Raw genomic sequence first — 25,041 nt, 5'->3', positions numbered from 1 at the left:
TTTCTCATTAAAGACAGTTGGCATCAGCTCTGCAGGACACTCCTATTTCATCCTCCCCTCTTCTCCAATGCCAGCCAGCTGAGAACCCAAAACAGTTCCTTGGTAAATGACAGGTTTACCCATGGTTCCTGGCCTTGAGAGAGCCTCATCTTTTGACCCTGACATCTCATAGCGCTGGAGGCAAGGCCAGGTGGAGTGAGAGCTCTTGTGGAAGGAGCCCCATTACTACTTGGCACAGCTCAAAAGCCACAAAACAAAGTATAAGTCTGAAAACTCACAGAACCTCCCTGAGTGGAAGGGTTCCCTGGAGGATGATCTGTTCCAAGGCTTTGTGGGGAAGGGAGCCTAGATGAGATTATCTAGCGCCTGTCCAATCGCATCTTGAAAAGCCGAAGTCATGGGGACTCTGGCACCTCCCTGGAGAGGCTGTAAATTCCCTTGGAGGCACTGAACCGCCCCAGGGTCACTCTCCTGTGTTCCTTCCTGGGAAGGTGTGTGGGGCTGTGCTGTTCAGTCATTTCCTGATGTGAATGCTGAGACCTGTTTCCCAAAGGTCCTCAGAGTGCAGCCCAGCTACTGTGGGAGTGGGCCAGGCCCCAAAAGGCAAAAGCTGGAGGCTGTTTCCTCCCCTCCCATGTCCAGCAGGATAAGAAGGTGCAGGCATCAGGAGCCGCCACCGCCGGAGCAGCTGGAGCTGCAGCTGGAGCCGGAGCCAGAGCAGCAGGAGCAGGCAGCGCGAGATCAGGAGCAGCGGCAGTGCCAGCAGCCTCAGGAGCAGCAGCAGTGTGCTGGTGAGGTGGCCGAGTGGTGAAGGCGATGGACTGCTAATCCATTGTGCTCTGCACGCGTGGGTTCGAATCCCATCCTCATCGGGCACCTGGCAGTGGTCAGAGTTCCTGAGCGTGAGCAGCCTGATGTGTGCCCCCAGTGAGCCTTTGTTTTAAGACGAGAGTTGCCTGAAAAGACCTTGCAGGTGGCTCAGGACTCACCTCCGCACGAGGAATAGGAATGGAAAAGGAAGATCCAATCCAGGGAACTCACAGGACTGTCAGCCTCTCCTCAGCCCCTGGGAAGAGAGACAGTGAAACATCCTGCAAGGACTTTCCAAACACAGGCAGCACAGGAAGGTGGTTGGAGTAGTAAAGCATAAAGCTGCAGTCATGCTGAACCGCTGGTAGCCGTCTGCAGTGAGGTGACCGGCGTGGTGGAGCAGAGAAGAGCAGTCAATGCTGTTCACCTCGCCATCAGTGAGGCTCAACCAGCCACGGAAACGAGAAAGAAAATACACGTAAGCCACTTTCTGTCACAGAACACATTTCAAATAAGGTTTTTTATTTTTTTTTAATGGGAGGCATTGGTCTTCTCTGTTCTCAGAATCTCAGAATCACTGGGGTTGCAAGGGACCTGCTGACATCCTTTAGTCCAAGCCAACTGCTCCAGCAGGGTCACCTTGAGCCGGTTGTGTAGGACACAGTCTACTTGGGTTTTGAGCATCTCCAAGGCTGGAGATGCACAACCTCTCTGGGCAATCTGCTCCACTGTACGACACCCACATGCCTCCCGGTAAGAAAGTGTTTGCTGCCTTTGAGATGGAACTCCATATGTTTTAATTTGTGCCCACGACATCCTGCACTGCCAGTCGGCGCTACCGGTGAGAGTCTGGCTGCCTCTTCATTCCCTGCCGTTCGTATGGGGACAATCCCGGCTCCCACGGCTTCCCCTCACGCTCCAGACACACAAACCCTCTACAGCTGTGTGACAAAGCGGGTTCTGCAGGGCAGACCTGTGTGGAGGCCGAGCAGCCAGAAACGCCCCCTGCCCAAGGGCTGTGGGGCCTGGGGGTCAAGGGCAACTGTTGTCTCCAAAACAAGGTTTGCTGCCCAGTTCACAATTTGCCCAATTGTAGCACACAGAGATGAGATGTTATTTGTCACAGAGTTGTGCAGGTCTGGGTCTGGAATAAAGCCAGCACACCAGAAAGAAAAGTAGCAGCCACTATGTACAAAATGTTACCGTCCCCAGGGAGTCCTGCAGACCTAATTGGTCACACATTTGCATATTGGTTACATAATCATTTCAGCATTTAGTGACCAACGTTCAGCTAAAGGACACTTCATCCAGCCATCTCAAGATGCGTTTTAAACAAAACTCAAGTAATTGTGCAGGCTTCAAACGTCTAAAGCTGCGAGGTCAGTGATCTCTGTAGTTTCTAATTACGTGTTTTGTTAGTCGCTCTTATCCTTGTTAGTAGAGCAGATTGACCAAAAGTGAAAGGATTTAGATACATTTCGGTTAGCGCTTTCCAAGAGGATTCATTCTTTTAAGTGGTAATGACTACAATTCCCTCTTTGGGACTTATTTGTGTACATCTACATATCAAATAAGTCCCACCTTTTCTAAACTGTCTTTGTGAGTGCAACAGAACGCTTCACCACACATTGCAGCATAACATACAAATACAACAACTGCTAATACGATCATTCCAATCCACCTCTTAATCCACGACTGTGAATCAGGAATCCAGGGCAAAAATCCTGTCCAAACCTCTTGAAATCCGTACGAGCTGTTGTCTTTCTGTGCCTCACGCAAGACGGCAACATGTTTCTGATCTCCTCTAACTCAGTCTTGATTCTTCCAGATTGATCAAAATTCAAACACGGTGTTTTCCCAAAAGTGTCCCAAGACATATAAACAGGAAGGGATATTCCTAATACAGGCACCCTTCATTTGAATTTTCAGGACCTGTGTGCATTCCCAGCAGCGGGTCTTGTCACCCGTCTGCATGGTCTGCTGGGTCAGCATGAAATGGACATTTTGGGCCCATGATTCTCCTGATTTAATCATCTGTGAACTCACCATGTAACCCCGTGAACCATCTAACAGGCAATGACCACCTGATTGTAGAAACAGATCTCTACAAAGAAACAGGTTAATGTAAAGTGCAATTAATACTAATAAAAATCCTTGTATGAGGTTCTATTGCAGTCCAAGTGCAGTTCATCACATTTCTGCAGTTTTAGGGATAAAGTAGTGATCTTGTCTATCATGTACTCCTGGGTAACTCAGACATTCCTGAGTGTCACCAGTAACAGGACTGGGTAGGGAATATCACATTTGTGATGGATCCATTCAGGTGGTCTCTGGGGTGCTGTCACCGTTATTGGCTTTCACGGCTTTTGTCCCAGACATTTCCAAAGCGTTTTGCATTTCCTTGTGGATAACATCTTGTTGGAATAGTTTATGTATTTTCTTGAGCACGCTAAGCCATTTTACCATTTATTTGGTGGATAACCATCTTTTGCCTAATTCTACTCAGGTAATATCCATTTACACTTCACGTGCCAATGCTGTCAGTTGTGTTAACTAGACCTGACTCATTCCAACAGACAAACTTCCGTAAATCAACTGCTTCACTTCACTGGCGTTGAACTTGGTTCCAAACAGCTTCATGTCATTGACTCTGCTCTCTTTGAAAGGTCACGGGAACGAAGGGAAGGTGCAAACTCTCCAAAATACGGACATTGCACCTACCCTAAAAATGGACGAGGAGGAAAATCTCAGGAACTACAGGCTGGTCGATGAAACTTTACATTTTGAGTTCCTGTTGTTATTGTCTTAATGGAAAACAAAGCTTACAGGAGAGAAAGAATTGCACAAGAGCAACACCTTTGACAGATGCTCACCAGAACTGTTAAACAATGCCATCTCCATTTTCTTTAGGAACCCCCCACCAACTTTATATTAAAAAAATCAGTTGGCAAAAATTTGCAGTTGATCATTTACTTAGTAATTATACTCAAACCTTTGCAATTTAGATTGTTTCGAGTGAAAACTAAAAGCATTGGTGTCCGCTTTCCACCTCCCACTGTCTCTTTGTGTGAGCAGAGTAATTGGTGCAGTGAAGAACGTCTTGGTTTGGTTTTCGTTTGCCTGTTTGTTTCAATGCAATTTCTTGTGGCCGAGTGCTTTGGCTCCTTGTGTTTCTACCTGGGGCTTATCCAGGAGAATCCATCAGAGTGCACCAGCCTCTCCAGAGGGAGAACAAACACGACAAGCAAACTGAGGAAACTAAACGGTGTCGGGTTTGTGGTGACAAATCCAATAGATCTGAGGGTGTCTCAGTTGTGAGTCGTCTTCTCTGGGTGATGCGTCCACACTCTGGTGCTTCAGCTGGTGACAGCGGGAGCTGCATTAGAACACAGAGTTACTGCTCTGCATGTTTTCCTGGTTTTCCTTCCAAAGGAAGCTGTGCTGCACATGGCATTGGTATTTATCCTCACATATGATTGACAGTGTATATATATGTATATGGTATTTCACTACGTCTGGAGACAGTTTTGTGACCAGATAGGTCCAACGACATTGAATATGGCATTGCATGCCTATCTAGAAAATAAAATCTGCATTCTCAGTACGTATGGCAGACACATCTACATAGGTGTCTGTTTCTGGGTTTCTTAAACACGGACCAGTTCTTGCATCTTTACTGTTTAAATGTGGAAACTGAAGGAGACTTTTTAAAAAAGAAAAAAAAAACCTTCTCCGAATGTCCCTTTTTATTCAAAATAAAACTACAGAATTCCCAAACGTTTCAGTAAATACAATTTCTGCTTAGTCTTTTCTTCCTAATGCATTTTAGCAGAAGAGCACTCATTCTGTACTAGGCATGACGTGTTTTCTGTCATGGTCTTTATTCCCCAGATCTCATGCCAGACTCTGTTTCTCCTACATGTAATTATACATAGAAATTAGCCTCTGGGGGTAATTATTGGAGATCATTGGAGATAACAACCTTCCTCTTCCCTTTCATTTCTTTGATTGGCAGACGACTTTATCAGCTCAGTGCTTATGGTATAAGGGAAGCTTTCCCCGCAAAGACAGCGAGTCCTTGGAAGGAAAACCTCTCAGGTGGGTCAGAGAAGATCCATCTGATCCACTGCTCGTTACTGCAGTTTAAAGGCCACACGCACGGCTGGAAATCCTGAACTGGTAAGTCAGTCTTCATGTTTTCTTACAGTAACAGATGAATAGATCAAGAAATCATAGATCAGTTACAGTGTAAATGATTGCGCTGAATCCTTCAACAAGCAATTCTTCTTGATTATGCCATCCAATACATTTTCATCATGTAAACTGCCAGATGTATAGTGAGGGAATACACTTGTAAGTCAAGAATAATGGCAAAACACATCCAGTTTTTCAGTTAAATTCTCTGTCCTGCTCGCCATTTCCTGGATTCTTCTGTTTCATGTTTAGAGACAGAAACTGCCAAAGCTTTGTTCCTGGATTGCAGTCAGATTTGTCAGCCCCTCACTAATAAAAAGACCACACATGTTCAGGGGAGGAAAGGAAATAGCTGAAGAGTATATTACTGTTCTGGATAGATTAATGCCTCTTTTGTACAACATGTTTTTCTCTCATGCATACACAAACATGCATATATTAATGAGCTGTAAAATCTAAGAGATTGGAAAGAAGCGTGTTTATGTGTTCATTATTTGCTCTCATTGCCCTTAAAAGCAGGAAGAAGAAACCTCACCTTCTCCACCTTAAATCATTTATGGTATGGACAACTACTTAAAGGTTAGTAAAGGATCACTAAAATGTCCATGAGGAGAAATTGGCATTTCTAGAGCACAAATAAGAGATGTGTTTTGCAAGGAGATAGATCCATATACAGTATTACAGTCTAGACTACAAATGCTCAGTCGATGTCTCAAGCAGATATCCACTGAGTATAAAAGGAATCTAGAGCAAAACAGTCAATGGGAACATGCAAGGTCTGCTCTAAGTTACTGGCTGGACAGCTGTCTAAATCAGAGCTGAGAGCAAACTGAAACAAGAAAGAACTCTTCTTCTCTGTCCAAGACAGGTGTTTAGTACAAGCCAGAGGAACCACCCACTGCAGGATCTGGTCTTTAGATTCAGTTCAAAGCTCTTGCTTAAACATAAATTCCTAAAATCTGTAACTAAGGGATTTGTAATCTCTGTAGCAGTCTCTCCTATGACCATCACTGCTGCCCCTGGAAACACAAAGGTGGATAATTTCCTATTAGGAAATGAAGAAAGTCTGACATTTTCAAAACTCCGTGTTCCATTAGCATTACACCTGTGTTTTTAGTAATTTTTATCCCTGTACCACCTGAACCTCTGTGGTGCTGCTCTCAGTAGCGGGAATGTCAGCAGCCAGTCTGTGTTCTTCACATTCCATCCTACATGAAAACAGTGTGCGCTACAGAGGGGTTTTGCTACATTTTGGGTTGATTTTCTAGTGTTGCTATTGATAGTACAGTAACAAACCACTGGAATAAAGACATGCGTCCCTCTCACTTTCTTTCCTGTAAGAAATGTTGTTCTACTTTGTAGAAAGTCCTTGGTCAAGGTGCCTTTAGTTTCACAACTCACGTCACGAACCACTTCTTTTGTGACATCTCTCCCGTCCTGAGCCTTTCCTGCACTGACACGTCCCTTGCAGAGACAGTGCACTTTGTGTGAGCCTTGGTGGTCCTGCTGATACCTCTCCTGATCATTGTTTTCTCCTACTGCTGTATCCTGTCAACTATCTTGTGTGTGCTTCAGTGCAGGGAAGGAGAAACGCCCTTTCCACTTGTACCTCCCATTTGGCTGTAGTCATGATCGTTTTCTCGGCCACTCTCTTCATGTACGCCAGGCCCAGGAGGATCCATCCGTCCAAACTCAACAAAACAGTGTCTGTCTTTTGTGCTGTGTTCACTCCAGCACTGAACCCTCTGATCTATTGTCTGAGGAACAAGGAGGTGAAAGAGAGTCTGAGAAAGACCACGGGCACAAGCTGCTTTGCACACCAGTAAGTTCTGAGGATAAGGATACGGAGGAACATGGAGAGGAGTGACAAGTGTCCTTCTTGAAATGTGGTTGAGTAAACCTCTACAGCTTGTTCATCACTGACTCCGTCATCACTGACTCATTGCACTGAAGCCCGGCAAGGAAGAAATGGTATGTGGAAATGTCTCCTTCCCATTCGTGAGCGCTGTGACGCTGAATATTCTGCTACAGTATCAATAAAATAAGCCATAATAGGACTTTGGCTGATGGATTATTTCCTTTTGAAAATCCTAAACCCTAGATTTATAGTTTTCAAAACCATGTAGGAATATTGGAAATTGAAATAAATAACTTTGGCTTTTTCTATGGATAAACAATGTTTAATCCAATTCCTTAGCTGTATTCCTTAAACACGTGTTCATTAGAGCAAAAGCAAAACAGCGCAGGGTGCGCGGGGGATTCGCTCCGCCCAACACGCACACCTTTTAACAACAAGAGCTGTGCTTAAATACAGTGAGGTGTTCCATATTCACAATGACCCCAGGAACGCCTGTACATATTCATAACCTTTCCCGCTTCTCATTACAAGGAGTCTCGGAGAAGCATTTCCAGTCTCCTCTTTGAGCCGCCCTGTTCGCCTGCGCTGTGTCACTTGGTGGTTTTGAGGAGGGTCTTTGGGGTCTTTGGATGAGACTTCATAAACAAGTCTCATAACTTTTTACCTAGAACTTAACCACCTTTCCTTTTTCCAGCTTCAGAGCCCGAGCCTCATTTGGTTACACCTGTAAACACTGAACATCTCAGCACGAATCGCAGCTGCATTTCTCGCACTGTGAAGATATTTGGGTGCTGAACTCCGAGCTCAGCGCTGGCGGGGTGAAGTTCCTCCCTGAGGGGATGAGGGGAGGAGGGGGCGGGGCCAAGGGCCGGCGGCGCGCGGGGCTGAGGCGGCGAGCTGCGATTGGCCGGCCGGGACGCAGCGGCCGTTCCCGCCCGAGCCTTCGGGCGAGAGACAGAGCGGGAGTGCGGGGAGCGGCCGGGACGGGGCCGCCCCACAGAGAGCCCAGAGAGCGGGGTTCTGGGACTCTGCCCCGGGAACGAGCGACAGGAGGAGAGGGAACGGCCCCGATGGTACCAGGTGACGTTCTGACTGGAGACTGGAAAGTGTTCCTCCCAGCAAGGGCTGTCGGGCACTGAACAGGCTGCCCAGGGCAGTGCTGGAGTTGCCATCCCTGGAGGGGTTTCCACATGAGCTCCCGAGGGACATGGGGCAGTGCCGGGGGGGTTATGCTTGGACTCCAGCATCTTCAAGGTGTTTGACAACCAAAAGGGTTCTGTTGCACACTCAATTTTCACACTGTCATAGAGCCCGAAGGTCCCAGCGGGGTTTGGATCAGCGTGTTCTGGAACATTCTCAGTGGGTCAGGTCTGTGTCAAGAGTGTGGTGGAAACGAAAAGAGAGAAGGTGGAGAGAACAGTGGGGAGATGGAGGAGCAAGAGTGAAGGTGAATACCAGAGAGAGCAAGTGTGTGCAGGTCAGCAGTGATCACCCCAACCTGCCCCACAAACACGGCACCCAAAACTCCTGCACCCCAAAATACTCTTCCCAAACCCTGCACGCCCAGCTCCTTCCCCCCAAACCCTGCACCAAAAACCCTGCCCCGCAATCCGCACGCCCAAATCCTCCACCCCCAGATCCTGACTTCCCAAACCCTGCACCCCAAATCCTGCAGCACCAAACCCTGCACCCCAAACTCTGCACCCCTAAAGCCTACAATTGAAACCTTGAACCCCCTAATCCTGCCCTCCCAAATCCTGAACCCCGAAACCCTGCACCCCAAACCCTGCATTCCCAAATGCAGCACCCCCAGCTCCTGAACACCCAAACACTGCACCCCCAAATAAGACAGCCCCAAACCCTGCACCCCAAAATCCTCCACTCCCAAAGTCTGCACCCCAAAAACCTGGACCCCCACATGTGCATCCCCAAACCATGCCCTCCTGAAACACTGCACTTCAAACCCTGCACCCCCAAATCCTGCCACAAACACCCTGCCTCCCCAAACCCTACACCCCAAGATCCTTCCCCCACCTCCTGAAACCCCAAACCCTGCACCCCAAAGAATTCACTCCCAAACCTTGCACCTCCAAATCCTGCACCTCAAAGGCCTGAAAGCCCAAGCCCTTCGACCCCATCCCTGCACCACCAAATCCTGCACCCCAAAAGCCTGCACCCCAGAATCCTGCACCCCAAATTCTGCCCTACCAAACCTTTCACTGTAAACCCCTGTACCCCAAGGTTGTGCTACCCTAAACACTGAACCCCCAAATCCTGCACCCCCAGATCCTTGCCTCCCAAAACTCTGCACCCCAAATCTCTCACCCCCAAATCCTTCCCCCACCACCCTGCACCCTCAAATCCTTCACCCCCAACCCCTGCGCCCCAAAACTCCACACCTCCAAATCCTGAACCCTGAAACCCCACACCCCCAAATCCTGTGCCCCAGTCCTATACACCCCACACTCTGCAACCTTAAATTTCTCCCCAAACCCCTGCACCCCCAAACCCTGCACTCTTAGACCTGACTTCGAAACCCTGCACCCCCGAACGGTGTACCCCCAAATCCTGAAGCCCCAGATCCTTCCCTCCCATACTCTGCAGCCCCAAATCCTGAACCCCAGATCCTGAACTCCAGGATCTTGCACCCCCAGACCCTGCACCCCCAAATCAGACCCCCCCAAAGCCTGCACCCCCAAATCTTTCACCCCCAAAACCTCAACCCAGAACCCTACACCCCAAAACGCTACACCTCCAAATCCTGAACCCTTAAACCCTGCACCCCCAGATCCTCCCCCCAAACGAATGCACCCCCAAAACCTTCACCCCCAGATCCTGCTGCCCCATACCCAGCACCCCAAACTCTGCACCCAGAAATCCTGCACTCTCCTAACCCTGCACCTCAAATATTTCCCTCAACCCTGCACCCCCAAAACCTGTAACCCCAAACGCTGCCCCCCCAGCTCCTGTCCCCAAACTCTGCACTTCCAGATCCTGCACCCCTAAACCCTGAAAGCCCAAATATTGCACCCCCAGATCCTTCCTCAACACCATGCACCCCCAAATTCCCCACCCGAAAACCTGCACCACCAGATCCTGCACCCCCAAATCCTGCACCCTGGAACCCTGTGTCCCCAAATCCTCCACCCCCAAAACCAATGCACCACCAAACCCTGCACCCCAATGTGCTGAACACCTGAAACCTGCACCTCAAAACCCTGCACCCCGTATCCTGACCCCCCAGATAATGCCCCCAAAACTCCTACATCTCCAATTCTTCCCCCCTAAACTCTGCACCCACAAAACATGCACCCCTAAATTGTGCGCCCCCAAATTCTTCCTCCCAAGCCATGAACCCCCCCAAACCTGTAATACCAAACTCTGCATCCCTGAATCCTGCACCCCGAAATCCTTCACACACAAATCATTCACCCCAAAGTTCTGCACCCCCAAATCCTGCCTCATCAAGCCCTGTACCCTAAAGCTCTGCACCCCAAAGGCCTGCACCGTAGATCCTTCACCCCCAAACCCTGCATCCCAAATCCTGGCTCCTAAATCCTGCACCCCAAAGGCCTGCACCGTAGATCCTGCACCCCCAAACCCTGTGTCCCAAATCCTCGTCCCTAAATCCTGCACGCCCGGTTCTGAACACACAAACCTTGTACTCCCAAATCCTGCACCCTCAGATCCTCGTCCCCAAAGCCCTGAACCCCAAAACTTAAACACCCCAAAATCCTGCACCCCCATATCATGCCCCATAATGTGCACTCCCAATCCTGCTCCCCCATACCCTGCACCATTAGACCCTGCACCCCAGACTCCTGCATCTCCAAACCTTGAACCCCATAACCATACACTCCAAACCTTTGCACTCTCAAACCCTGAACCCCCAAATCCTGCAGCCTCAGTTCCTAAACACGTGAGTCGTGCACCCCCAAACCCTCACCCCAAAGCCCTGCACCCCAAAATCCTGCCCTCCCAAACCTTGCACTACAAACCCCTACACCCCAAAATCTTGCACGCTTAAACCCTGCCACCCCATATCCCCAACACCCTGCCCCCCAAATCCTTCCCCCAACCCTGCACCCTGAAACCCTTCAGCCCCAGATCATACACCCCCAAACCCTGCACCCCAAAAGCATTTGCTCCCTAACACCGCACCCCCAAATCTTGCACCCCTTTATTCTGCCCCCCCCCAAACCCCAGCACAACCAAACCCTTGACCCCCAAATCCTACAATCCTAAACCAGGCACCCCCAAACCCTTCCCCATCAAACCCTGCACCCCCATATCCTGCACCCCAAGACCCTGCGCTCCCAAATCCTTCATCCCCAAGGCCCCCAAGGCCATCACCCCTCAAACCCTGCACCCCTGAAATCCTGTTCCCTAAGACCCTTCACTCCCAGGTCCTGAAACCCAAACCCCTGCACCCCAAAATACTGCACCCCAAACCCTGCAGGCCAACCCCGGCACTGCAGAGCCCTTCAACGCAAAGTCCTGCACCCCCAGTTCCTGAACACGCAAAACCTGCCCCCCAAACCCTGCACCTTTAATCCTCCACCCCCTTGACATTGCACCCGCAAACCCTGAACCCCCAAATCAGGCACCCCCAGTTCCTGCACCCCATACCCTACACCCCAAATCCTACCGCCAAAACTTTGCAATCCTTAGTCCTGCCCCTCACACCTTGCACCCCCAAACTCTGCACCCCAAACCCTGCACCCCAGATCCTGCATCCCCAGATCCTTCCCTCCCAAACTCTGCACCTCCAAAACCTGCACCCCAAGATCCAGATACTGTAAACAGTGAACCATCAAATCCTGTACCCCAAATCCCTCACCCAAAGCCCCTGCACCCCTCAAACCCTGCGCCCCAAAATCCTGCTCCCCTAAATCTTGGACACCCAAACCTTGCACCCTCGATTCTTGTACCCCCAAACCCTGCACCCTGAAAGCATTCAGGCCCAAATCCTGCACCCTAAAATCCTGCACCCCCAAACCTTGAAACCCAAATCTTGCACCCTAGATTCTGCATCCCTATTAACCCTTCACCCCAAAACCCTGCAACACAATATCCCACAACCCCAATTTCGGCCCTACCAAACTCTGCACCCCTAAACCCTAAAGCCAAAATCTTGCACCCCCTAATCCTGCCCTCGCAAATCCTGAGCCCTGAAACCCTGCCCCCCCAAACCCTACACCCCAAGATCGTTCCCCCACCTCCTGAAACCCCACACCCTGCACCCCAAAGAATTCACTCCCAAACCTTGCACCTCCAAATCCTGCACCTCAAAGGCCTGAAAGCCCAAGCCCTTCGACCCCATCCCTGCAACACCAAATCCTGCACCCCAAAACCCAGCACCCCAAAATCCTGCACCCCAAATCCTGCCCTACCAAACCTTTCACTGCAAAGCCCTGCACCCCAAGATTGTGCTACCCTGAAAACTGAACCCCCAAATCCTGCAGCCCCAGATCCTTGCCTCCCAAAACTCTGCACCCCCAAATCCTGCACCCCAAATCTCTCACCCCCAAATCCTTCCCCCACCACCGTGCACCCTCAAATCCTTCAGCCCTGACCCCTGCACCCCAAAACTCCTACAGCCCCAAAACTCCACACCTCCAAATCCTGAACCCTGAAACCCTGCACCCCCAAATCCTGTGCCCCAGTCCTATGCACCCCACACTCTGCAACTTTAAATTTCCCCCCAAGCCCCTGCACCCCCAAACCCTGAACTCCCAAAGCCTGCACCCCAGAACCCTGCACCCCCAAATTCTTCCCCCAAACCCTGCACCCTTAATTCCTGCAACCCCAGTTCCTGAATGCATGAAACTTGCACCCCCAAATCCCTGCACCCCAAAACCCTGCTCCCTCAAATCCTGCACCTCTAAACCCTGCACTCCCACATTTTGCCACACCAAACATTGCACCCCCAAACCCTGCACCCCCAAGCTCTGCACTTCAGGTTCTGTACCCCAAAATCCTGCAGCTGCAAAACCTTCATGCCCATACCCTGCATCCCCAAGTTCTGACCCCCCAAAATCCTCCACCCCAGAACCCTGCAGCCCCACACCCTGCACCCCCAAATCCTGCACACACCAACCCTGCACCCCAATCCTGAACCCGAGTTCTTAAAACTGTGGAACCTGCACCCCCAAACCCTGCCCTAACAATCCCTGCCCCCCAAGATCCTCCCACTCTAAATGCGTAACACCCTGCAATGATGAATCCTGCACCCCCAAATCCTGATCTCCAAAGCCTGCACCCCCAGAACCTGCAACTTCAAAAGCAGCACCCCCAGATCCTGCCTCCTACAACCCCAAAACGCTGCACCCCCAAATCCTTCCCTGCCAAACAATGCACCCCCAATCCTTGACCCCCCAAATCCTGCAACCCAAATCTCTGCACCCCCCAATCATTTTCCTTCAAATCCTGCACCCTAAAACTGCAGACCCCAACATCTTGCACCCCCAAACCCTGCGCCCCGAAATCCTGCACCCAGAAACCCTACACCTCTAAACCCTGCACCCCCAAATGCTGCCACATCAAACAATGCAGCAGCAAACCCTGTGCCCCGAAACCCTGAGCCCCCAAGTCCTTCACCCACAGGTCCTGAACGCATGAAACCTGCACCCCCAAACCCTGCGTGCCCAAGTCCTGCACCCCCAGCTTCTAAACACCCAAATCCTGCAGCCCCAAATTCTGCACCCTCGAATCCTGCACCCCAAATTCTGCCCCCCAGCTCACCCCTCCAAACCCAGCACCCCCAAAGCCTGCACCCCCAAACCCTCACCCCAAATCTTGCACCCCCAAATCCTGCCCTACCAATCCCTTCGCCCCAAGATCCTGCTACCCTAAACCCTGAACCCCCAATTCTGGCACCCAAAATCCTGCAGCCCCAAATCCTGTACCCCCATAACCCTGCGCCCCCCAGTCCTGCCCCCTAAATCCTGCACCTCAAAACTCTGCACCCCCAAACCCTGCAACTTGAAAAGCTGCACCCGCAGATTATGCCTCCTACAACCCCAAATCCTGCACCTCAGAGCGCTGCACCCACAAACCCTACAGCCCCAAACCCTGTCCCCCCTAACCCTGCCCCCCCAAATGCTGCACCTTAAACCCCTGCATGCACAAGCCCTGCACCCCCAAATCTTGTCCCCCCAAACCCTGCAATTCAAAACCGAGCATCCCCCAAACCCTGCACGTTGAAAACCTACAACCCCAAAAGCTGCACCCCAAGATTCTGGCCCCAACCCTGCACCCCCAAATCCTGCACCCCAGATCCTGAATCCCAAACCCTTCACCCCCAAATTCTGCTTCCCTAAGTCTTACACTCCCAGCTTCTGCACCCCCAAAGCCTGCACCCCAAAGCCTGCACCCCAAAGCCTGCACACTAGGATCATCATTCCCAACCCCTGGTCCCCCAGTTCCTGAACACGCAAACCCCACACCCCAAATCCTGCCCTACCAAACCTTCACCCCAAAACCCTGCACCCCCAAACCCTGCACCCCCAAATCCTGCCACCCCACATCCTTCAGTAGAAAACTCGCACCCCAGAACCCTGCACCACCTGCCCCCCCAAACACTGCACCTCCAAATTCTTCCCCTCAACACCCTGCACCCCCAGATCCTGACCCTGAAACCCTGCACCCCAAAACCTGCACCCCCAGGTGGTGCCCTAGCAAACTCTTCTCCCCAAATCCCTGCATCCCAGGATCCTGCTGCCCTGAACCCTGCACCCCCATGTCCTGCACGACCAAACCCTACACCCCAAGATCCTTCCCTCCCAAACTCTGCATCCCCAGGTCCTGCACCCCCAAATCCTCCAGCCCGGTGTCCTGAACCCTCCAACCCTGCAGAGCCCAAATCCTGCATCACCAAATCCTGCATCCTCAAATCCTGCCATCCCAAACCCTGCACCCCCAGATCCTGCACCCCAAACCCTGCTCTCTCAAATCATGCAGCCCCAAAACATGTGCACCCTCAAACTGTGCACCCCCAAACCATTCACCCCCAAACACTGCACCCCCAAATCCTGACTCTCCAGATCCTGCACTTGCAAAACCTGCACCCCAAATCCTGCAATCCCAAACCCTGCACACAGAAACCCTGGACCCCCGAACCTCTGTACCCCATTGCACCTTGCAAACCTGCACCCTCAAATCCTGTCCTACCCAACCCTTCACCCCAAACCCCTTCACCCCAAGATCCTGCTGCCCTAAACCCTGCACCCCCACATCATCCCTCCCAACCCTGCCCCCCAAACCCTGTCCCCCTAAAGCCTGACCCCTAAACCCTGCTCCCCAAAATGCTGCTACCCCAAATCTTGTACCCCCAGATCCTTCCCCCAACACCCTACAGTGCCAAACCCGGCACCCCCAATTCTGGCTCCCCAATCCCTGCACCCCCAAACCCTGCACCACTGAACCTTTCACCCCGAAACCCTGCTTCCCCAATCCTCCCCCCCAAAATTCTGCACCCCAAAACCCTATACCCAAAACCGTGCACCCCACAAGTTGCACCCTAAAAACCTGCACCCCCAAAACCTGTACCCCCAGATCCTTCCCTCCCAAAAATTGCACTCTGAAATCCCTCACCCCAAATCCCTGCACCCCTAAATCCTCCAACCCCCACATCCTGCGCCCTCAGGTCCTAAACACCTGAACCCTGCACCCCCAAGCCCTCACCCCAAAGCCCTGCACCCCCAAATCCTGCCTCTAAACCCTGAACAACAAGGTTCTGCAGCCCAAACCCTTCTCCCCCATATCCTGCACCCCAAATCCTGCACCCCAGAACCCTGCACCCCCATATTGTGATCCCTACACCCTGCACCCCCAGACCCTTCCCTCCCAAAACCTGTACCCCCATAACCCTGCACCCTTCAACCGTCCACCCCCAACTTCTGCAGCCCCAACTTCTGCAGCCCCGGTTCCTTAACGTGTGAAACCTGCACCCCCAAGTCCTGCACCCCAAAACAGTTCACCCGAAATCCTGCCCCCAGAAACCCTGTACCCCCAAATCCTTCCCCCAGCACCCTGCACCCCCAAACCCTGAACCCCCTAACCCTGAACCCAAAACCCCTGCACCCCTCAAACCCTGCACCCCAATATCCTGCTTCCCTAAATCTTGAACACCCAGACCTTGCACCCTCAAATCTTGCACCCCCAAACCCTGCACCCCAAAAGCATTCATGCCCAAATCCTGCACCCTAAAACCCTGAACCTCCAAACCCTGAACCCCAAATCCTTCACCCCCAGACCCTGCACCCCCAGACTCTGTCCCCCAAATCCTTCCCCCAACACCCTGTCCCACCAAAACCTACATCCCCAAATCCTGCACCTCCAGGTCCTGAATACCCCAAATCTGCACCCCCAAATCCTGAACTCCCAAAACCTGCACCCCCAATTCTGCCTCCACAAGACCTGCACCCCCAAACCCTGCACCACTAAATCCTGCACCCCCAAACCCTGCACCCCCAAGCCCCTGTAGCCCAAATCCTGCCCCCCACAAGTGGCACCCTAAAAACCTGCACCCCAAAATCCTGTCCTACCCAACCCTTCACCCCAAACCCCTTCACCCCAAAATCCTGCTGCCCTAAACCCTGCACCCCCAAATCGTGCCTCCCGACCCTGCTTCCCAAACCCTGCCCCCTAAAGCCTGACCCCTAAACCCTGCTCCCAAAACGCTGCTACCCCAAATCTTGTACCCCCAGATCCTTCCCCCAACACCCTGCAATCCCAAACCCTGCACCCCCGAAACATTCACCCCCTAACACTGCACCCCCAAATCCTGGAACCCCAAACCTTGATTTCCCAAACCCTGCACCCCAAAACCCTGTGCTTCCAAACCCCGCACCCCCAAATCCTTCACCCCCAAACCGACACAGCCCACTCTCCGCAACGTTAAATTTCCCCCCAAACCCCTGCACCCCCAAACCCTGATCTCCCAAACTCTGCACCCCAGAACCCTGGTCCCCCAAATTCTGCCAACAAACCCCTGCCCCCCAAGCTCTGCAGCCCTAAATCGTGCACCTCCTCATCCAGCCGCCCAAACAATGCACCCCCAAACTGTCAACCCCCAGATCCTGCACCCCCAGGTCCTGAACATCTGAACCCTGCACCCCAAAACCTGCTCCCCCAAACTCTGCACCCGCAAATCCTGCTCTGGAAAAGCCTTCACCTGAAACACTGCACCCCAAAACCGTACACCCCCAAAACTCTGCACCCCCAGCTCCTAAACCTGAACCGTGCACCCCCAAATCCTGTGCCCCACAATCCTGACTCCCCACAGCCCATACTGCATGCCGTGCACTCCAAAACCTGCACCCCCAAATCCTTCCCCCAAAGCATTTGCCCCCGAATCTTGTTCGTCCAGACCCACCCCCCAAAACCCTGCACCCCTGAACTCTGCTCCCCCAAACCCCGCACTGCAAAACCTTGTCAACCAAATCCATCACCCCCAGATCCTGCTCCCCAAAACCCTGCACCCAAAATCCTGCCCCACAAACCCTGCACCCACAAATTCTGACCCCCAATCAATGCACTTACAAACCCTGCACCCGCAGATCCTTCCCCCCCAAACCTGGCACCCTGAAATCGCTCACCCCAAATCCCTGCACTCTCAAATCTTGCACCCCCACAAAATGTGCACCCCCAAATCCTTCCCCCAAACACCCTGCACCCCCAAAACCTGTACCCCCAAATCCTGCACCCCCAAATCCTGAAACTTCAAACCCTGCACCCTCAGATCCTTCCTTACCCACCCGTGCACCCCCAAATCCTCCAACCCCCACGTCCTGCACCCCCAAGGCCTGAACACCTGAACCCTGCACCCCCAAGCCCTCACCCCAAAGCCCTGCACCCCCAAATCCTGCCTCTAAACCCTGAACAACAAGGTTCTGCACTCCAAACCCTACTCACCCATATCCTGCACCCCAGATCCTGCACCCCAGAACCCTGCACCCCCATATTGTGATCCCTACACCCTGCACCCCCAGATCTTTCCCTCCCAAAACGCGTACCCCCACATCCTGCACCCTTCAAACCCTGCACCCCAAACCCTGCACCCCCAAATTCTGCAGCCCCAGTTCCTTAACGTGTGAAACCTGCACCCCCAACTCTGCACTCCCAAATCCTCCAGCCCCACGTCCCGAACTCCCAAACCCTGCACCCCAGAACCCTGCACCCCCCAAACCCATTCACCCCCAAATCCTGCACCCCAAACCCTACCGCCTAAACTTTCTACCCCCAAATCCTGCCCTACCAGGCCTTCCACCCCAAAGCCCTGCAGCGCAAGATCCTTCTGCCCTAAACCCTGCACCCCCATATCCTCCTTCCCCAAACCCTGCACCCCAAAACCTGGCACCCAAGAACCCTGCACCCCAAATCCTGCGCCCCCAAATCCTGGCCCCCAAACCCTGCACCCCAAACTCCTGCACCCAAAGATCCTACTGCCCTAAACCCGGAACCCCCAAATCCTGATCGCCCAGAACCTGCACCCCCAGACCCTGTAGCCTGAAATCAGGCCCCCAAAACCCTGCCCCCCCAGCCTTGCACCCCCATCCTTCATGGGGGACGAGACCCCCAAGAACCACGGTGCCTCACACCAGAGGCACAAAAAGCGCTTGAGCAAATGGCAAGAAAAATGGATAGATCAGAATTGCCGGTTCCTCTTCGTGTCTGTGACACCAATAAGGAGCTGGCAGGACTTTTGGGCCCGTGGAGCACGGAAGAAAAGAATCCCTTGTTAGGATTAGAATGGATACTTCTAACCAATCCAAACCAAACCCATCATTCAGAGGCGGGAAGCCATTGCCAGGTGGCAGTGAAAGGACTGAGCCGATATCTGACCTTGTCTGGGTCGTATGTTGGTGGAATTGTGATCCCCATTTCTCTCCATCTGTTTGAACAGATCCTTCTCAAACACGACGATCTGGCCTCAGCTCTCGCCTGGGTTCCGGTGCGGGTGGACAATCCTTATCCACCGCATCCCGTATTTAAACCAACCTCCCCTTGCAGCCCGTGTCAGTTGTCAGTGAGCGTCCCTTAGATGCCACAACCATCGTCACGGGTGCGAGTAGTCGCTCCCGCAAAGGAGGTTTTGTGTGGTTTGAGCAGGGTCAGTGGCATTCACAGGTTGTTGTAGCTGAAGGATCGGATCAAATTTTAGCGTTACAAAAGTGGCAGAACCGCCCAATTAATCTGGTAGCAGATTCTCTTCATGGTCTGGAGTTGTACGAAGAACACATAGAGCGCTTGTGCAGCGAGTTTCCAACTCCTTGTTGTTTGAGGCATTATTGGATTGGTGGAACGTGTTAGATTATAGGACAGCGGCGGTATTTGTAATGCATATAAAAAGCCACTCTGACCTACCAGGTGGTCTAGTTGAGGGAAACACCATCACAGACAAACTCGTGGCGGTGACAGATGTGTCTCCTTTTGAACAAGCCAGACAAGCTCACGCGTTCTTCCATCGATCCTCAGCATCGCTCCCAAAACATTTTGCACTTCCCGAGGAACAAGCTGGATCCATTACCGCAGTTGTCCTGCCTGTGCCCGCATAGCGCCTCTGCAACAAAAGGGAGCGAATCCTCGGGGCTCGCAGCCAGGTCAGTCGTGGCAAACTGATGTTACTGAATTTGCAGCGTTTGGCCGACAAGAGTACATTGGTGTGTCCATGGACACCTGTTCAGGACCGTTGTGGCTACAGCTTTGACCTCAGCAAACGCAAAAGCAGGAAGGCGTCCTTGATTACAAGCCTTTGCTGTCATGGGAGTTCCTACCCAGATCAAACAGATAATGGCCCCGCACACCATTCTGACACTCCTGCAACCTTCCTCGTCCAGTGGAAGGTGCAACCCCTGTTCGGAGTCCCTTAGAACTCTACTGGCCAGGCAGTTATGGGGCGTGCACACGCACCTTGAAAAGCCTTTTGCCCGTTCTGAACAAACAAGGGGAATTGGTGTGGGTGCAGAAGAGGTTTTGATGAAGGCATCGTATGTGCTGAACTGGCTTAATCCTAAAAGTGAGACTGAAACGGAACCTGTTGTTATGCACCATATCAACAATGTCAAAGGTCTTTCCGAAGAAGTACCTAAGGTCAGTGTGTTTGATCCGATAACACAGCAATGGGAAGGTCCTGTGTCACTGATCACCTGGGGAAGGGGATGTGCTTGTGTTTCCACAGGTAACCATAACAGCTGGTGGATTCAGCGCAGTGGGTGAGGCCTTGGCTGGCCAGCAAAGAAGAGACCGATTGCAGTGGTGATGACCCTGACCCTCAGACGTGTTGTCGCTTTCAGCAGCGGATGCAGCCGGTGTTGATCTTTGCAGAACAGAGCAGCGATTAGTGGTTTGTTATCGGCCATGGCCACGGTTGTGAAGTTTGATGGGATGTGTTGTTTGAACTTCAAAGACCATTCAGAATCTATACATAAAAAGATAACAGATTTGCAGAACATGAAAATAACAGAAGATGTTGGTTTTTTGGGTTGGATGCGTTGTTTGGTTAAAAGGAATATCGAAAACAGGTCTGTTCTTGTTAAGTGTAATTGAATTGGCTGTAATATTCTTACCCTGTATTTCACACAGTCTTCAAAGCACAATACGGCTTGTTGTGAACATTCTCTTAAATGAAAGAGGGGGAGATGCAGTGGCAGAGCCCCCCGGGGGGATGGGGTCGTCGCCAGCCCGGCCAGGAGGTGAAGCCGGAGACCAAAGAGACAAAAGGAATCCTGTAAGAGGGTACCAGCCAATGAGCAATCGCCGACACGCGCGTGCAGAGCGCGTGGACAGTGCGTGCAGCCAATCACGGTACTGGATAGCGCGTGCTGTAACCAATCACGTTGTTGCACGGCGTGTGGACAGGGCAGCTTTTGGCCCAAAGCCAGCGTGGTGGGGCGGTCAAGGTGAACTCTGTGAACATCACTTGGTGTGTCCGGTTCCGTCTCTCGCATGGCAGCGACATTGAACGGCCGCAGTTTCCTGTGTTTTGGTGACCCAAACTCTCCAGTGCACAGGACGGTGATCCTCTGTGCAGCAACAAGGCCTGTTAGCACAGTGCAAGTTGGGCTACGTTAAAGCAGTAGAGCAGCACTGGATAATGGGGGGAGGATCAATAAGTGTGTTAATGACCTGGATCACGGGAGGAACGTGTATTGCAGTCCAAGAGTACGTGGACTTCCTATTTTCTTTCATTCTTTGATGCTGTGTTTTTATAGAAGACCTACATGCTTGTAAATGGGATTTGCTAGATTATAGTAGCACACTGCAGAAATGAGTCATCTCTCTGCAGAATCTTTCTGGGGCTTCTGCCTGTGATCCTCTGAGACAGGCAGTTCTTCCCAAATTATTTACTTCTCCAAAGTATTTAATTCGTAGCCTTATGTTGCAGAACAGGGAAGCTCCATCCGGTGTGTCTGACCTGTGATGCACTGAGCATGCATCGTGCTTAATGCACCAGAAGTTATGTTCTGGATTCATTTTAATGAGAGTAGATGGTTGGATGGGTTCTTATCACACTAAACAAATGCATCTCACAACTTTGGAAACTCTCTCATCTCTTTTGATCAGCCATCTCTATTTGTTAATGCTGAAACAACAGGAACTCTTGTTTAACCTGTTTTCCCACTCTCCATTCTCTAAGCTGAGAGACTGCGCTGAGGCGCTGCTCACAGAGTTGTATTGAAACATCCATAAACACCAGGGAGTTCAGAGCTTCTCAGCTGTGGAACACGGGTGAATTGGGCTTCTACCGTTTGCTTCTTTGCAGAAGAACCCGCAGCACAAGCTGGAACACAAGCACAGTTCACTGCCAGGTCAGCCAAGTTGTTTAATACAGCTCAACCTCGGGAAAAACAAACAAACAAACAAACAACCCCAACCCAGCAATGGGTTAAACCCAATAATAATAAAGCGCTTTCAGCTCTCGCAGCTGCTGTAAGCGAGGAACAGCGTACGTGCAGCTGGCTGTGTATTACACTGAGCTCTTCGTTTGCGTACACTTGAGGTCTTGCCCGTGTCTGTGATCGTGTTGCTTGGCCACTGCAATCTTGCCCCCACTTTGTCAAACGTTTCTCAGCTGAGGTGAGACAGCGGAAGTGGTTTGTGTGCTCCTGTACCTCACAGACTGACAAAAACGCTGGATGGGAAGTGGATATTTTAATGAGTTCAGTAGGTTTTGTTGGGAATTCAGCATGGTCTAGTGTGGTCTTACTGGATCTCCATGTTCTGCTGGCTCCACTCAGAGCTGGAGTATTACAGTGAAAACGGGGAATATATTTAGGTGTCACTGGAGTGTTTCTCAGCATTTCAAATGGCTACTGAAGTACATTATTTCTATAGTTTTTCTTCTATCCCCATAGGAAAATGTGTGCACAGGAACGTTTTCTGTTTCAGATCTTACAATTTCATACTGACCATTTATTCTTCTTTTTCTTTTGATCAGAAATCCGCAGGTAGTCAGTTGGAATACTGGGATAATCAAGTCAAATAATCAAGAAAAAGCAGCAAAAATTGCAAAGAATCTCTCTGAATTCTTGAAGAACAGACAAAATCCCCCTCTGGTACATCCGCCTCTCCTTTCAACAAGTCTAGTTACTGGAATATGAAAGATACTGGAATACAACCTCAGAATCAGTTTTAATTCTATTCCCTCCAGCCCTCCAGAGAACACTCATGCAGAAATGTGTTCTCCCAGTAAGAAAATCCAAAGAAAGATCAAAAAAATGATGACAGGCATGCACGCAATGTTCCTTTTAGAGCATCATAGGGTCATTTTGGTTGGAAGAGACCCTCGTATCATCAAGTCCAACCGTAAACCCAACACTGTCATTACCCCGTGTCCTGAGAACCTCATGTCCGTCTGTCCAGCCCTCCAGGGATGGCGACTCCAGCACTGCCCTGGGCAGCCTGTTCCAATGCCCCACAGCCCTTTGGGGAAGAAATTGTTCCCAGATCCAACCTCAACCTCCCCTGGGCAACCTGAGGCCGTTTCCTCTGCTCCTGGCGCTTGTTCCTGGGGAGCAGAGCCCGACCCCCCTGGCTCCAAGCTCCTTTCAGGCAGTTCAGAGATCAGAAGGTCTCCCCTCAGCTCCTGTTCTCCAGCTGAACCCCCCAGGTCCCTCAGCCGCTCCATCACCCTTGTGCTCCAGCCCCTCACCAGCTCCCTTCCCTTCTCTCCACTTGCTCCAGCACCTCAAGGGTTTTCTTGGCGTGAGGGGCCCAGAACTGCCCCCAGGATTGGCGGTTTGGCCTCCCCAGGTCCCAGCACAGGGACGGTCGCTGCCCTGGGCCTGCTGGCCACACCAGTGCTGGTCCCAGCCAGGATCCTGTGGCCTCTTGGCCACCTGGGCACACGCTGGCTCATGTTCAGCCGCTGGCACCAACACCCCCGGCGCCTTTTCCAGCCGCTCCTCCCCAGCTGCAGCGTCCATGGGGTTGTTGTGACCCACGTGCAGGACCCGGCACTTGCCCTTGGTGACCCTCAGACACCCATCCAGGCCGTGAGCTGCAGCTTCTCCAGGAAAATGCTGGGGATACAGTGTCAAAGGCTTTGCTGAAGTCTAAGTGATTCTTTAATAAAGGTAGTCGAAAAATCCCTTGGAAAGCAAAGTGCAGGAAAGAGGTAAATCTTGAACCTGAACCTTTTCCTCTGTGATTAATGTGATGTAATTTATTTTCCGATAAATTAAGACATGTCAGTAAAACGGGAAAAGACAAAAGGTCTGTTTTGGGACGTCCTGTAGGAACTTTTTCTTCCCTTTGCCCATGCTGAACTGCCCCATCCCAGTTGAAGCACAACTTGCCAATTTTTAACTTTAATTTTCTTGTTAGGTATTTTTGGAGGTAAATTGAGTAATGAAGTATCAGAAATACAGGCCACAAAGATGATTAAGGGCCTGGAACATCTTTCCTATGAAGAGAGGCTGAGGGAGCTGGGACTGTTCAGCCTTGAGAAGAGAAAGCTCAGGGGGATCTTATCAACGTGTGTCAATATCTGATGTGCAGAATGAACAGGAGGGAGCTGGACTCTTGGGGTGCCATGATAGGGCAAGAACCAATGGGCATAAACTTAAAAACAATGCGAACGCAAGAAAAACACTTTTTAAATCTATTTTTTTTAATTGTGTGGGGCTGCTCAAAACCGGAGCAAGTTGCCCAGAGAGGCTGTGGAATCGCTGTCTGTGCAGATGTTGAACCCTGACGCAGCCAGGACGGGCTCTCAGGACAGGACAGGCTCGGCCTGAGCCCGGGCTTGGACCAGCCGAGCTCAGGAGGGTCCCTTCCCGCCGAGCAAGCCTGTGATCCGTGAAATCCTGGAAACCGTTGTCCTTATTTTCCAAACCTGACTTATTTTATGTTGGAATCTTGTGTAATGGATAAAAATTTCCACTTCAACACATTTTGTGAAACTCAAAAAAACCCTCAGCATTACTGGATTTAAAGAAATTGCAAACTAGACGAGAGCAGCCATGTGACCCCTGTTATTTTAACAGCCTCGAGATACTCCAGCTGGGCACCGAGCGCCTCCGTTCTCTCAGTGTAGCAGCCGTATCCACAGCATCAGTACCCACAGCATCAGTACCCACAGCATTGGTACCCACAGCAGTGGTACCTACAGCATCAGTACCCACACAATCAGTACCCACAGCAACGGTACCCACAGCAGCGGTTCCGCAGCGTCTGTACCCACAGCAGCGGTACCCACAGCAGCGGTACCCACAGCATGAATACCCACAGCATTGGTACCCACAGCATCTGTACGCACAGCAGCGGTACCCACACCATCAGTACCTGTGGAGGGGTTGCTGTTAGATGGAGATTTGTTATTGAACCAGCCAGGAATTTCAAGGCTGGGAACACAACCTGCCGTGGGAGAGAAGCAGCTCTGAAATAACCAGGCCCCAACGTGGTGTAAATCAATGGACCTATCAGCAGTGAGACTTCAGCGCGTGGACACCTCGTGAACATAGATGATATCCAATTAGCGAATGCCTGCTTGGAGTGTGGATGCGTAATCAGAGAATAGTTGCATATGTAAGGAGGCTTGTTTCTGTAATGGTTTTGCGTGATTCACATTGAATTGGAATGCTGAGTCCTTTATCGTTCCAACAAGTACCCACAGCATTGGTACCCACAGCATCGGTACCCACAGCATCGGTACCCACAGCATTGGTACCCAC

General features: G+C 51.4%; 1 long non-coding RNA gene and 1 other non-coding gene across 2 annotated transcripts; both read left to right on the top strand.

The window, feature by feature from the left end:
* Positions 1–790: 790 nt before the first annotated feature.
* On the top strand, positions 791–872 carry TRNAS-GCU (transfer RNA serine (anticodon GCU)). The gene has a single exon. It is a non-coding gene; the product is annotated as a tRNA-Ser (tRNA).
* A 6,354-nt stretch (positions 873–7,226) lies between these two features.
* On the top strand, positions 7,227–24,440 carry LOC135578187 (uncharacterized). Its single transcript, XR_010469516.1, has 5 exons — positions 7,227–7,942; positions 8,171–8,339; positions 19,311–19,957; positions 20,046–21,675; positions 22,305–24,440. It is a non-coding gene; the product is annotated as an uncharacterized LOC135578187 (long non-coding RNA).
* Positions 24,441–25,041: the final 601 nt, after the last annotated feature.

Source organism: Columba livia, unplaced genomic scaffold (genome assembly GCF_036013475.1).
Source record: "Columba livia isolate bColLiv1 breed racing homer unplaced genomic scaffold, bColLiv1.pat.W.v2 Scaffold_95, whole genome shotgun sequence".
NCBI classification, from domain to species: domain Eukaryota; kingdom Metazoa; phylum Chordata; class Aves; order Columbiformes; family Columbidae; genus Columba; species Columba livia.
Note: the sequence above shows the minus strand (reverse complement) of the source record. Positions and strands in the feature narration are given on the sequence as shown.